The sequence below is a fragment of the Arvicanthis niloticus genome, chromosome 7 (assembly GCF_011762505.2).
Source record: "Arvicanthis niloticus isolate mArvNil1 chromosome 7, mArvNil1.pat.X, whole genome shotgun sequence".
NCBI lineage: Eukaryota > Metazoa > Chordata > Mammalia > Rodentia > Muridae > Arvicanthis > Arvicanthis niloticus.
The window spans coordinates 4,397,818-4,412,440 of NC_047664.1; positions in this window are offsets into that span (position 1 = coordinate 4,397,818).

Here is a 14,623-nt window from a genome sequence, read left to right on the forward strand (position 1 = left end):
GTTTTCTATCTTCTGTTAATGAGGACAGACACCGGGAGTAACTGAGAAGTTACCGAAGGACAGTCCAGATGCCACAGGAAGAAAGACATGGTGTCATGTGACCCTTATCTTTGTATCTATTGGTCTTTTAGGGGTGTTCCAGTGTGAATCTAAGATGTGCCCCAACCCTAGTTCATGTGTTGAAGGTGTGATCCTGAGGAAGCTTAAATAGAGTCTTTGGAAGGGTGATTGGGTTACAAAGGTTCCCTCCTGGATGGGCTAATAGAGTTAGTGAGATACTGGGAGGTAGGGTCTTCTCAGAGACAGTAAGTCACAGAGCATGTGTCTTTGAAGGTATCCCCCTGTCCCTCACTCTTCTGTGTTTTCTGACAATCACACTGAGCAGAATGGCTCCGTGCCCCCTACCATGATGTTTTACTTTATCACAAACCTGAAAGAAGGTCCAGATAAACCACTGACTGGAACTGAACCAAACAATACTGTCTCCCTAGAGACAAGAAGCTAAGACAGGGGCATTGCTGGTAGTCTGGATAGTAAGTAATCAGCACACATTTAAAGTCAACAGGAATGCACGGCACGTCTTTCCCAGGCGCCGGATACACAGGTGCCACTTGTCGACACAGTTAAGACACGTAGGTTACAGCAGGCATCTTTGCTGGGTTGTTTTAAAGACAGTAACCAGCAGCTGGACATCTTGTTGTATTCTTTAACTTTATCCTCCAATAAACCAGGCGAGAGGGGCTCATTATCCCTATATTCCAGAAAAGGACGCTCAGTCTAAGCAAGGTTACACATGTCTAGATTTCATAATTAGTAAGAAGTACAGACTGAGGAAAGCCAGGGCTGATTGCAAACCCCATGCAAGGCCGTGAGAGGACAGGAACTTCCAACCTCCTGCTTACGGGACTTTACCTTGGGGACTCGTCTTTGACCTACTTGAGTGTGTCATTTTGTTTGACCTATGGAGTTCTTTTGGGCACTCCCCCACAGCAGCGATGTTATGATATAACTGCAAACATGACGTCAATTTCCCTGCGAGGCTGAAATTCCACACACGGAGTAGTTCCCAGTTCCCACGGGGCTTGCATACAGTAAGTGCATAAAGTAAGCATTTCTTTGTCCCCAAGTGTGTGCATATTCACATGAATGAGTGCCCTTTAACTTCCAAGAACCTCCAGGCTGCTCTCAGCCAAGTGAAGAAATGAAGACAGATTATAGCAGTCCTATATACTACATGGACAGCTCCAGGAACGAAGAAGTAAGTCTGGGAAGGTCCACATGCGCTGGGCAGGGTGATGAGGTCTCACTGTGTCCTGCTGCCCCTGTACACGCAGCACATACATGGTGCATGCAGCTGGCCTGTTAGCTGCTTGATGGTTTTCATGGTTATTTGGTCCACTGCTCTGGTGTTCCATGTCACCCCGACTTTACTGAATAATGACCCCGAAGCACGCGGCAATGATGCTTGCAATTGATGAAAGGAAGAGCTATGAAGTGCTTCCTTTAAGTGAAAAGGGAAGGTCTGTCATATCCATGTATTCATGGAAAAAGACAGAGTATGTGTGTTATTTTTACACCTCTACAGCAAGATACTCAACAAATTGATGAAGACAGGAATGATGCTTCTGTTCAGTTTCTGAAGGCTCTGTATGATGTGACGCTTAAGAACATGTAACAGAAGAACTCTCAATATGGTGGCAGGCTGGAAGTAGAGAGGAAGGAATGTTGCCATGTCTCTGGCTTTCTCATTCTCTCTTTTATTCCTCTTGGCCCCTAGCCTGTTAGGAGCCACGGTGAGCGTGACAACATTAGCCATTACAAGATGGCGCGGACATCCTGTGCTCCCACAAGTAAACAACTAACTGCGCAGGTGCAAAAGGCAAAAGCACGCCAAAGTCACTGCCCATCCCGGGGCGTAATATGGGGTGATGAGTGAACAGCCAATCAGAAGTGAACACGCCACTCTAGGGTACATATAGCCGTGCCTTTCCCGGGCTTTGGGTCTTTCCGCTTCTGCTGATACAAGAATAAAGCCTCGTTGTAGTAACTACCCTAACACTGCCTCACGTGTCTCTTTCGCGGGCGAAGGGGACTCGAAAAGGGGCGCGGAACACTAGCCCACGAGATGGTACCACCTACAGTCACCTATAGTCAGGTGTCTTAGGGTTCTATTGCTGTGGAGAGACACCATGGCCATGGCAACTCTCAGAAAGGAAAACATTTCGTTGGTGGTGGCTTTCAGTTCAGAGGTTTAGTCCACTATCATCATGGCAGGAAGCATGCCTACTACAGTAAGACAACACCTCCTAATAGTGCCACTCCCTACAAGCCTATGAATGCCAATTTTATTCAGACCACCACAGTAGGTGTACATCCTCAGGCAACGCTCCCTCCTTGGCGTACATACCTGGCCAGGTTGGCCAGGGAAATGAACCGTCACAAAGGTTTCTAGGCATCCTCTGGGAGTTTTGGGCCATACAAAACGGAGATCCCATTGCAATTGAGTGACACATTATGTCCCCAGTCACTTCTGGTCTCACTTTTTCTCTGTGCTTCCTACTGTAATTTATTGACAAATTCAAAGACATTTTTTACGTGATTGATGCATGATCTATTGTTAGTTCCTTTTAGGTGGCAATATGTAGCAGACAACAATTAAAGGTACAGAGCCACTGGAATTGAACCTGTATTCATACTCAGATATTTCTAACCACCTACATCTATCCACCCACCTCTGTTTTTTTTGTAAAACTTCCTTTTCAGCTAAAGTTATTAATTACCATTCTATTATTAATAAGAATCCTTCCATGAAAATTGTTAAGTATATGGAATATTTTCCTTGTTTTTTTTTCCTGATTATGTGGAAACATTTAAATCCTAATACAGTTCATTAGTAATGCTGCAGATGTGCTGGCAGTAACAGTATCAGAGCTTTTTAAAATGTATCCTTTTCTATTGGAGAAAATGCCATAGATTTATGAACGTTGTTGGGCTAGATTTCTATCTTCTCTTTTTTCACTCCTCTCTTTAGTAATTGAAACTGGTAATGTAAAGCGCTGACTATGTGACATGTAAAGTATTATACCTGCTACATCTCACTCTCTCTGAGAAGTTCTTGAATGGGAGATATGGCGTGCTACATAGTATTCTCTGCAGGCTATTGCTTGCTTGCTTCTTTCCACCTTCTCTTCTTCCTTCTCCTCCTCTTCCTCCTCCTTTTTATCATCCTTCTCCTTCTCCTCATCATCCTCATTCTCTTCTCATAAAAATTTATCTATTTTAGTGAAAATGTGTTTTCCCCAAAATAGAAACATTATAAGAGGGGAAAAAAAGTCCTTAACTCTATGTGAAGAACGATTTGGCATTCCTACTTTTTGAAGCATGGACTATTTGTGCATACAACACCTGACAGAGCATCCTAAGGAGCTTGTGTCTCACAGTTTGAGGGCACAGCCCCACAACAGTGCAGTCATGTGTGTGAGGAGCTTGTGTCTCACAATTTGAGGGCACAGCCCCACAACAGTGCAGTCATGTGTGTGAGGCAGCTGGTTGCATTGCAGATGCTTCCAGGAAGCAGAGAAAGATGAATGCTGCTCTTCAGCTGGCTTTCTCTATTCTCTCTGGGTCCCCAGTCTATGGGATGGTGCTGTCGTTATTCAGGGCAGTCTTCCCTGCTCTGTGAAAGCTTTCCAGAACCATCCTCACACCCAAAGGCATTTTCATAATAATTACAAATCCTGCCACATTGATATGGAATATCAACTGACATTCAGCATTATAAAAAGAACAAATAAATCTTCCTAGTTGGGCCCAGCACTGAGGAGGCAGAGGCAAGAGTTTGAGGCCAGCCTGGTGCACTGAGCAAATTTCAGGACAGCCAGGACTTACAAAGAGCAACCCTGTCTCAAAACACAAAACAGAACAAAACAAATCTTCCTTATTATAGTTATAGCCCAGGGATATGGTGGTTGACATTTAACTGACATCCTTTAATGGGAACTTTTTTTTGGTTTGGGTGAAAACAACCATCTCAAGATAATTATCATTAAAATGTAGCAAGAAAAGCCTTAAGGTAAAAACTTCTAAAAATCAGCAATATCTTTACCTGTTCTTTATGTATTAAAGTCATAAACAAGTATTCCAGAATTTTTCATTAATTTTTTCAATAACTGAAAACTTTTCAACACTTTCATGTTTATTTCCTACAAAGTGATATATTTAATATTGATGGAGAAAGACTAATTTTCTAACCCTTTCTTATAATTATCTTAAGCAAAGAGAGAAGTCATATAGCAGTCCATGTCCCTTGAGCCCACACTCTTACTACATGCCCTCCTCTCTTCCACAGTAAACAGTGTTGGAAATGTTCTAAACAGCGGAGAGCACTTCCTGATATTTCACTGTATGACCCTTAAATTTATGAGGAGCTGGTAGCTACTGAGAAAGGCACCATCATTGAAGACTATATCCTATGAAAAAGACTTTTAAAGAAAAGAAGGTGTTATGGTTTGTATATGCTGGGCCCAGGGTGTGGCACTATTAGAAAGTGTGGCCCTGTTGGAGTAGGTGTGGCCTTGTTGGAATAGGTGTGTCACTGTGGGTATGGACTTTAAGACCCTCATTCTAGTTTCCTGGAAGCCATTTTTCTGCTAGCAGCCTTCAGATGAAGATGTAGAACTCTCAGCTCCTCCTACTCTATGCTGGCCTCGATGCTGCCATGTCCCCACCTTGATGATAATGGACTGACTCTCTGAACCTATAAGCCAGCACCAATTAAATGTTGTCCTTTATAAGACTTGCCTTGGTCATGGTGCCTGTTCACAGCAGTAAAACCCTAACTAAGACAGAGGGAGAAGAGATATGGATGGATGGATAGATAGATAGATAGATAGATAGATAGGCAGGTAGATAGATGATAGATAGAAATACAGGAGGACAGACAGACAGACAGATTAGCAGATAGACAGATTCATAGATAAATAGATAGTGTAGTGGTTTAAATAAGCTTGACCCAGGGATCGGCACTATTAGGAGTTAGAGGAAGTGTATCACTGTGGGGGTGAGCTTTGAGACCCTTCTCCTAGCTGCCTGAGGATAGTCTGCTCCTGGCTTTCTTTGAATGAAGATGAAGAACTCTCAGCTTCTCCAGCACCATGCCTACCTGGATGTTCCTATGCTTCCTGCCTTGATGGTAATGGACTGAACTTCTGAGTCAGCTCCAATTCAATGTCCTTTATAAGAGTTGCCTTGGTCATGGTGTCTCTTTACAGCAATACAAACCCTAACTAAGACAGAAGTTGGGATCAAGGATTGGGGTATTGCTGTGATAAGCCTGATCATGCTTTTGTTTGAAGGAATGTAGATTTGGGGACTTTGTAAAGCAGCAGAATGCTTGAAGTGGCACTTAATGGACCATACAGTAGAAGCGTGGAAACAGTGGTCCTGAGGATGTTTTGAACTGTGGAGCCCAAGCTCAAGTGGTTTCAGAGAAGAAGACTTTTAGTATGTGGCCTAGAAACGGTGATATTTTGGTGAAGACTGTGGCTGCTTTTTGGCTTTGTCTGAAGAGTTTATCTGAAGCTAAGGTAAAGAGGTTTATATTAATTGCATTGACAAGGGAAGTCTCAAAAAAGCCCAGCAGAGAATTTGTTCTCTGGTTTAGTCTTATGAAGAATATTTTAATGAAAAGGAGCAAGCAGAGAAAGGAAAAATATAAAATTATAGATCAAGTAACAAAGGGGCACCAGGAAGTGAAATCAGATGCTCTCTTCTGAACTGAACGAATCACATTCGTGATTTAGTTGGATGACTAAATGTTGTTGCAATGATAAGTCTTCTCAAATTGACTCATAGAGTCAACTCAGACCTGACAAAAGCATTTGTTTACCCCACCTCTACTTTTAGAAATTGAATCTAATCTTTTTTTTTCTTTTTTTTTGGTCAGGATTTCTCTATGTATCCCTAGCTGTCTTGTAGACCAAGCTGTCCTTGAACTCACAGAGATCCATCTGCCTCTGCCTCTGCCTCCCAAGTGCTAGAATTAAAGGCTTGTGACACTATGATACTATGTTCTACCAGCATCTAATTTTCAAGTGTATATTAACAATGAAAATACCAACCAGGTGGTGGTGGTACATGCCTTTAATCCCAGCACTCCAGAGGCAGAGGCAGATAGGTTCTCTGAGTTTGAGGCCAGCCTGGTTTACAAAGCAAGTTTCAGGACAGCCAACACTACATAGTAAGACTCTGTCTCAGAATAAAAAAAAAAAATCTAGATTACTCTAAATACCTTTAAAAATGATGGGTGGGGTATCTGGCAGTATAAGAAAATGTTTGTAGTGTAGATGGTTGTTAGGCACTATGCTGAGTCAGTAAATTAGAGGTTGTAGATTTTCATGTATAGATAACTACACTGGCCTTCGGTGTTTAGCTAGGTTTCCAGTACCAGGAATTGTACGGTCATTGAGCTCATCTTCAAGTCCAATTAGAGAGCAGTTGGTTACCTCCAAGGCTTGTGTGCCACTACTGCACCCTGGGGCTATTACACCATGCTGGGTGTTGGTGTGTCCATCATCTGTCGGACTGATAGTTGTCTCCCTCCTCTGGAAGCTTGCATGACACCTTCTGTTATGATGAAAGCTGGTCCTCAGTCAACTGAGTAAAGCTGGAGAGGTGGTTCTTCTCAGAGAAGAGCACACCACCTGGCTGTCCAGTGCCAAATCCTCAGACTGAAAACATATGTAAAAGTAACACTGCATCTGTGGGCCACAACCTCCCTCACATCGCAGCACTTTAATATTAACAACTCTCTAATTGGACTTGCAGCTGAGCTCATGTTGGTTGTGGTGACCTGCCCCCACCATAAAATTATTTCATTGCTCCTTTATAACTATAATTTTGCTACTGCTATGAATTGTAATGTAAATATAGGATATGTGACCCCTAAACTGGTCACAATCCATAGAACTGCTGCACTATATGGATGTAATGGGTTTTATTTAGGAATGTCTATGTATACATTAGTATTAGCATAAAAAAGAGGCCATGAATTTGAAAGAGACCAGGGAGGGGTATGTGTGAAGATTTGGAGGAAAGAAAGGGTATGGGGAAATGTAATTAAATTACAATCTCAAAAATAAACAATAACAACCAAAATAACTAATAAGCCTCTGTTGTTTGTTTTTCTTGCAATAGTGGTATTCTACATTTGTTGTTTCATGGGTTGTGTATTGGAAATAGAAGCCAATTATAAAATTCACAAATACAGCTAGACAAAAATAGAAAAAAAAAGTGTGTGTGTGTGTGTGTGTGTGTGTGTGTGTGTGTGTAAAACAAAGATGCCTGTGGAGTTCTGAAGAAAGTGTTGTATCCTCGGGACTTGGAGATTCAGGCCGTTGTGAGCCAGCTGACATTGGTGCTGAGTATCAGACTCAGGGCCTCTGGAAGTGCAGCATGAGCTCTTAACCAGCAAACCATTCTCCAGCCTCCCAAACAACTTTTAACCAGAAGAAACTGGAGCCTGGCTCAGTTGGCAAAGGGTTTATCCTGCAAGCAGTATACATGTGTAATCCCATTGGAGACGTGGAAACAGGTAGATCCTGGGGGCTTTCTGACCATCCAGCCAGGCCTGATTAGGGAGTTCGAAGCCAGTGAGGACCCTACCAAAACCAAAACACAAAACCAAAAGAGGTTAATGACCATGGGATGACACCCAAGACTGACCCTTGTTCCCTCATATCCACATGAACATGTGTACACCACAAACATGCATATATAAAAATAATTAACTAATCAATGAGAATTACTGGGTAGAACAGGTAATCTATTCCCATATACTTACCCAGGAGAAATTAAAATGCATCTATTGTAATTCCTCACAACAGCATCACTCATAACAGATAAAAACTGGAGTGATCCAGTCATCGCCTAAGGCCTTGGCTCGGAGAAGTATTGCCGCTGCTTCCATACAATGAACAAAGGAAAGGAGAAGTTCTTACAATGCACCGCCATAGGCAGATCGCACAAGCCCATGCGAGGCTGTGTGCAGGAGGCTCAGTCTAAAGGATGCTGTTGGCCTGGAGTTTAGAAAGGACAAGGCACGTAGACAGAAGATGGAGCACACGTTCCTTGGGTTCAGGGTGGAAGAGATAGGAGCAAACAGACATGAGGGAACATGTTCGGATGAGAAAGGTGTTCTGAAACTTGATTGTACCGAAGTTTGCACAACTGTATGTTTTCTGGGTACAGTGGTACATGCCTGTGATCTCAGTTCTTGTGGGAAAGAAGGAGGAAGATCAGGAATTTGGGGCTATCCTTGGCTACAAAGGGAGTTACAGCAGCCTAGGATACATGAGAACTGTCTTGAAGCAACCCCCCCCAAAAAAAAAAAACAATACAGGAGACGTGTAAATGCACTAAGTTCATTAAATTTATACTTAAGTGGGGTGAGTTTTGTGCTATGTAAATTTTACTTCTGTAAAGTTGTTTTTAAATAAACAGTTAAAAAGATAAATGCTGTGAGCAAGTGTCTGTGATATACAATCAACAAAAGATTAACATCCCTCAAATCTATAAACTCTTTTAAAACAAACAGAGTAACTAAATTAGAAATAGGTAAGAAGGGACCTTCCTCATGCTGCTGCCAGCCTGCTCTCCCCTCCCCTCCCTCACACACTTGCTTTAACGCATATTTTAATAGAGTTGGGATGATGGTTTTTTTAAAGTCAGATATGTTTTAGGGGGCTGGAGAATGTTTTGAATTCTTTGATAAGAAGTCCATAAAATCAGATTTTAAACTATAACACCAAACAAGAGTTCTAGCTCGAACAATGGATGAGGTTGCTCCAGTAAACAACATGTCTCCCCTTGCCGCCACTTTCTCATCTGTGAGTCCATAATTAGTACTAACCTAAAAAATGTTGCCAGGCTTCTTTTTCTCTGATCTCTTTACAGTTCAGTTAGAGAAGGAATCTCAAAAAATAAATCTCAGCTGGGATGTAGGTCAGTATCACGCTCATGGCCTGGCTATGGTCCTCAGTACTGTGTAAAGCAGGCATGGCTGCCTGTGTCTATAACCCCAGCTCTCAGGAGCTGGCGGCAGGAGGATCAGGAGTTCAAGACTATCCCTGGCTGTCTGGTGATTTGGAAGCCAGCCTGCAGTACAGAAGACCTGTCTAAACAAATAAGTAAAGTTGAGTCTCTACTTTTTTTTTGTCTAAAGAATTGTGCTGATATGGTTGGGGGTTTAGTGTGACCAAGAGGGAACATCTTACATAGTCTTTTCTGGAGGGGAAAAGAGGCATTATTATGATAAATGAACAATGACAAATTATTGAACAGTTAAAAGCTTTGAAATCTTATTTGAATGTGTTCTCGTTAGTCAGTTTCAAAGCATTAGCCCCGTCTTGACGCGGGTGCTGCTGCCCCATCCTCCTTACAATGCTATGTCTCTACCTCTCAGTTCAGCTTTTCTTCTGCCACTCATCTTCCAAGCCCTCCTCTTTGACCTCTAGAACTACTCCTCCCTCAGCAGATTGGTCTTCATTCACAGCCCCACCCTCCTGATGAATACTGTAGCTTGTTGAAGGTCAGACCTAGCTCCCTTGCACTCCCTACGGCCCCTCCCGAGTGCACTCAGACACATCTGTGGGTACAATCTAATGCACTGACAGCTCCCAAATTTGTCTCCATCCCCAGAGCCACAGACCTGTACACACAATTACCCACTTGGCATTTCCATATGATATCTTAACATTATCTCAAATTTAACTTGCCTAGGACCGAATGCGTGAGTTCTAGTTGACCCATCTATCAAAGAAACGAGAAGAACATAAAAGACCTTGGTAGCTGGATGTTAGCTACTTTGTGGGTTCTTTTTTTTCCCCACCCTTCTCCACCCCTTTTTACACTTGTTTTGTTTTGTTTTGGGAGATAGGATTTTTCTGTGTAACAGTCATGCCCGTCCTAGAGCTCATTTTGTAGACCAGGCTGGCCTCGAACTCACAGAGACCATCCTACCTCTGCTTGCAACTCTTAGTGAATTCCAGATCAGTCTGTAGGTGCAGGCTAGTCATCTCCTGTTCTATTCAAGCCCTTCAAAGCATCACACACTTCCATTTTGTGGTAAAGTTCAAATTGTAAAATTTTAAAAAAATGTACTTATTTATGTGTGTGTGTGTGTGTGTGTGTGTGTGTGTGTGTGCACATGTAGACATCAGAGGCTCACTCACAAGCACCTGTTTTCTCCTTCACTGAATCCCAGGATTAAGTCTTAGGCCATTGGGCTTGGCAGCTGGCACCTTTACCGATCAGTTCATCTACCCTAGAGTGCAAGTTTGTGTGTTGATCATTTGAAGGTTTATGTCTCTGCTGTCAGGCTCTGAGCTAATGAGTGGAAGCATTTGTCCTCTGCTCCTAAGATAGATCCTGTTTCCAGACATCACACCTGGCTGCAGGTTCGGGATAACCATTACATTGTAACTGAGGAGTGCGGAAGGTTTCACGGAGACAACCACCTTTAAGGGAGAGTATAGATGAGAAGCAGTTAGGTTAAGATGGGAGCGTTCTCCACAGAAGGAACAACAAACACGGGAACTTGCAAGGTGAGCACCAGGCCATACAGTGTGCCACATGAAACAAAGCATAAGAATGGTGGAGCAGGGAGAATGAGGGACTCGGCTCCGTAAAGAGCTTGTGATTTATCTGAAGGGCAATGATGGAGCCTCTGAAGAGTTTGCTTGTTTTCTTTCATTTTTAATGTGGAATTGGAAATCACTTGAAGGGCTTCACTCAGGCTGGACAAGCCCTCCACCATTAACACACTCCTGTTGCGGGGAAATAATAGAAACAAGAAGGACCGATAGGCTTCCGCAGCTACTGCTGTCAACTCTCTGCCCCGACGTGATCCTACCACCTCTGTCTCTAGCTCCCACACCAACCAGTCATGGTATTCCCAGCTCAGGCTCGCTTACCTCAGGAGCCACTAGTTCCTTCACAGCCATAACCCCCTTGTGGTCAGCTGTCCCACCTTCCAGTAACCCAGTAAAACAAAACTCTAGAAGCTTATAGTTAACCAATCAACTTTATATAACAATAAATTTCCGATTAACAAGATGCCCACACAATAATTTCAGAGCCAAATGATAATGATTCAAGCTGCCTACCTAGATTAGACAAGTTATCCCAATTATTCTATCCCTATATAAAAACATATCTACCTATGGCTATTTAAAGCAACTCTGGTTCTGAATCATCCCGCTAGTCGTCTTCCATCTGACCCTCCTTCCTCTCTCCTGAGAGGCTCTGCCTCTGCAACTCTTAGCTCCGCCTCCATTTCCCTGTCCAATCACAGGTCTCCTGCTGCACTAATATTTTAATGTAATTGGACAGGGAAAATCCTGCCACACACACACCCAGCACTCTTTGAAGGATTTTTAAAATGTGTCAGTCAGCATGGTCAAATTGACATCTCGCTGCTGGAAGAGGAGGTTTGAATGTAGGACCGCATCGCAGTGGTTTATGTGGTCTGGTGTTGGTAGCAAGGATAGAGAAAGAAGCAGACTTTGGTTATCCATGCTGAAGTGGTACAAGGGACAATCCAGGTGACAGATTACATGAGTTCACTGAAGGGGGGTGAAATCAGGACACATACAGCACTGGGGTGGATTGTGTTGGCTTTATTGAGACTGCAGGTGCCAGAGGGAGCTTGACAAGGAGAAAAGTAGAGTTCAAAGATCCTAATTTTGAGGTATTCACAAGACAATCCAGGAGACATCTGCTCTCTAAACAACTGGAAATTTGAGTCAACTGAAAACAGAAGTAATTCATACAGAGATCTGCCAAGCAGATTAAAGTTTTGGAATTATATAAATGGCCCTTGCTGTCCTGGGAGACAGGTATTGGATGAGCACTTAAAGGAGAACTCATGGAGGAAAGAAAGCTCCTCAGCTGTTCCTGAGGAATCCTAGGAACCCCAGCATATACAGATGGGTAAGAAGTATTCTATTAAGGACAGTAAGAAGGACTTACTGCAGAGGACAAGAAAAGCAGGACATGGTAGTGCCATGTGAGAGTTCGGAAGTCTTTGTCCTCATATGAGGAACACTGGATCCCCTGGAACTGGAGTTATGGATAGTTGTGAGCTGTCATATGGATGGTGGGAACTGAGCCTGGGTCCTCTGGAAGAGTAGCCTGTTCTTTAGCCAGTCCACCATATATGTATGTATATGCACATACACACATTTATATATATGCACACACATTTGTACATATGTGCATACACACATATATATGCACGCACACATGTGCACATGCAGTGTACATGTGGGGCAGAGGCTAACCTCTAAGGGCTCTCTCCTCCCACTGTGCAGTCACTGGGCTTGAGCCGAGCTCCTTGGGCTCAGTGGCCAGTGCTCTGACCTGCTGAACCTCCCTCTCAGTGAGACACTTTATTTTTTGAAGGAAGGTCTCATCACTTAACCTAGAGCTGATGGCTTTGGTCACAATGACTGGCCAGTGAGCCCTGGAGACTGCTGTCTCCACTTCCCAGTGCTGGAGTTACCCATGCAAGCTGCTGCCACAGGCTTTTCTGTGAATGCTGAGGCTTAAACTTGGTCCTCATGCCCAAGCAGCAAACACTTTGTGCATTAAGCTGGTCCCTGATAGATGCAGCTTGCTGTCATTGTCGTCATCGTCTTCTTCTTCTTCTTCTTCTTCTTCTTCTTCTTCTTCTTCTTCTTCTTCTTCTTCTTCTTCTTCTTCTTCTTCTTCTTCTTCTTCTTCTCTCCTCTCTCCTCTCTCCTCTCTCCTCTCTCCTCTCTCCTCTCTCCTCTCTCCTCTCTCCTCTCTCTCTCCTCTCTCCTCTCTCCTCTCTCCTCTCTCCTCTCTCCTCTCTCCTCTCTCCTCTCTCCTCTCTCCTCTCTCCTCTCTCCTCTCTCCTCTCTCCTCTCTCCTCTCTCCTCTCTCCTCTCTCCTCTCCTCTCCTCTCCTCTCTCCTCTCTCCTCTCTCCTCTCTTCTTCTTCTTTTTCCTTCTCCTTCTCCTCCTCCTCTTCCTCCTCTTCCTCCTCCTTCTCCTTCTGAAATGTGTGTTCTGCCTACATCGTAGGTACATTTCCCAAGGAAGCCCAAAGAGGGCACTGGATCTACGAGAACAGGAGTTATAGATGGTTGTGAGCCACCACGTGGGTGCTGGGGTTGAACCTGGGTCTTCTGTACGGAGCTACTGAGCTGTCACTTAAGCCTCTGATATAAACCTTTAAAACAAAAACAGAAACTGGAGGGCATAATTAATTCCATAGCAATGCAACAGAAGCCAACGAAGCAGTGATCTTCCAAAGACACAATAAACTGCAGGGAGGTGATTGCCAGGCAGGCCTTCCTGATCCCAGAACCCAGGCTTGCAGCCACCACACCTCCCCAAAGAAGGAAATGCTCACACTTTTCCAGACATCTGTGGAGACTTTTTTTTTTTTAAACTGGCAGCTTTCCCAATTTATCTCAAATTATAGCACTGGAAGAGCAGCCTGCTTTCATTCCAAGAATGCTTTGTTCTGAGCCTGGCCCCTCCTGAGCGGCCTTCCCCACTCTCCCCTTCATCCCCTCCCCTCAGCCTGCCTTCCCCTGCAGATTCTGGCTCCCTTAATTCCAAGTGCCCATAGTGGCTTACCTACACCTAGTGTGGTGTCTCACCATCAGCAAGCTGGCCTGTAGGCTCCAACAGCTCAGTGCTCCGGCCGCTGCAAGGAAAGTAAATGTCTAACCCTTGCTTACCAGAGCCATACAAAAAGCTCGGCGGAGAAACTCGGTTTTTACAAAGGTTAGCCTAAAATACCCGGCAGGCCAGTCCTTCAAGATATCAACTCTCCCTCCTGTGAAGAGAGGAAGCCACGGTGCCACCAGGGGTGGGGGTGACAAACGTCTTGAGGAATTTAGTCGTTTGAGTTATTATCTATTGTCTACGCAGAAAACCACTTAGAATGCTTAGAATATGGCAAGTGTTTCCTGTCTTCATAGGTGAGGGTCCCTGGCTGGCACAAGGTTGTAGTTCCAGGTACTCAGGAGGCAGGCAAGCAAGAGGCCTAGTGTGAGACTCTCCCCTCCCCATCCCTCCTCCCTGTCTCCCTGCTTTCTTCCCCCCCCCCCCCGCCCCCTTCCTTCTGTGCTAGGGTTGAATCCAGGGCCTCACGCATGCAAGATAGGCTCTCTGACACTGAGCAACAGCCACAGTCCCGGGTCTCATCTCTACCAAATAAAAAAAAAAAGGTTCCAAATAGCTAGAGGAAAACATGAATTCCAGCACAGCTCTCTCCACTTTTATAAGGCCGGTTTCACAGGTCCTTGCTTATTTTCTGTCAGTGTTTCAGCAGTGTCTCCTGGTATATCTACTTTGGTTAGAGTTCACACACAACACTTAGTTCTGGATGGTGAGCGGCCTGGAAGTTTTGACGGGATGACTTTTCATAACAAAATGGAGAATATGTGCACAGGCCTGCCTCGGGCAGCTACCGGATACACGGTTACTTTTATTATTCAACAGCAGTCAGTGTTACTGTCTAGAGTTTATTTCAGCGGCTCTCAACCTCTGCGCCGAGACCCCTTTGAGAGTCTAAGGATTCTTTCACAGGG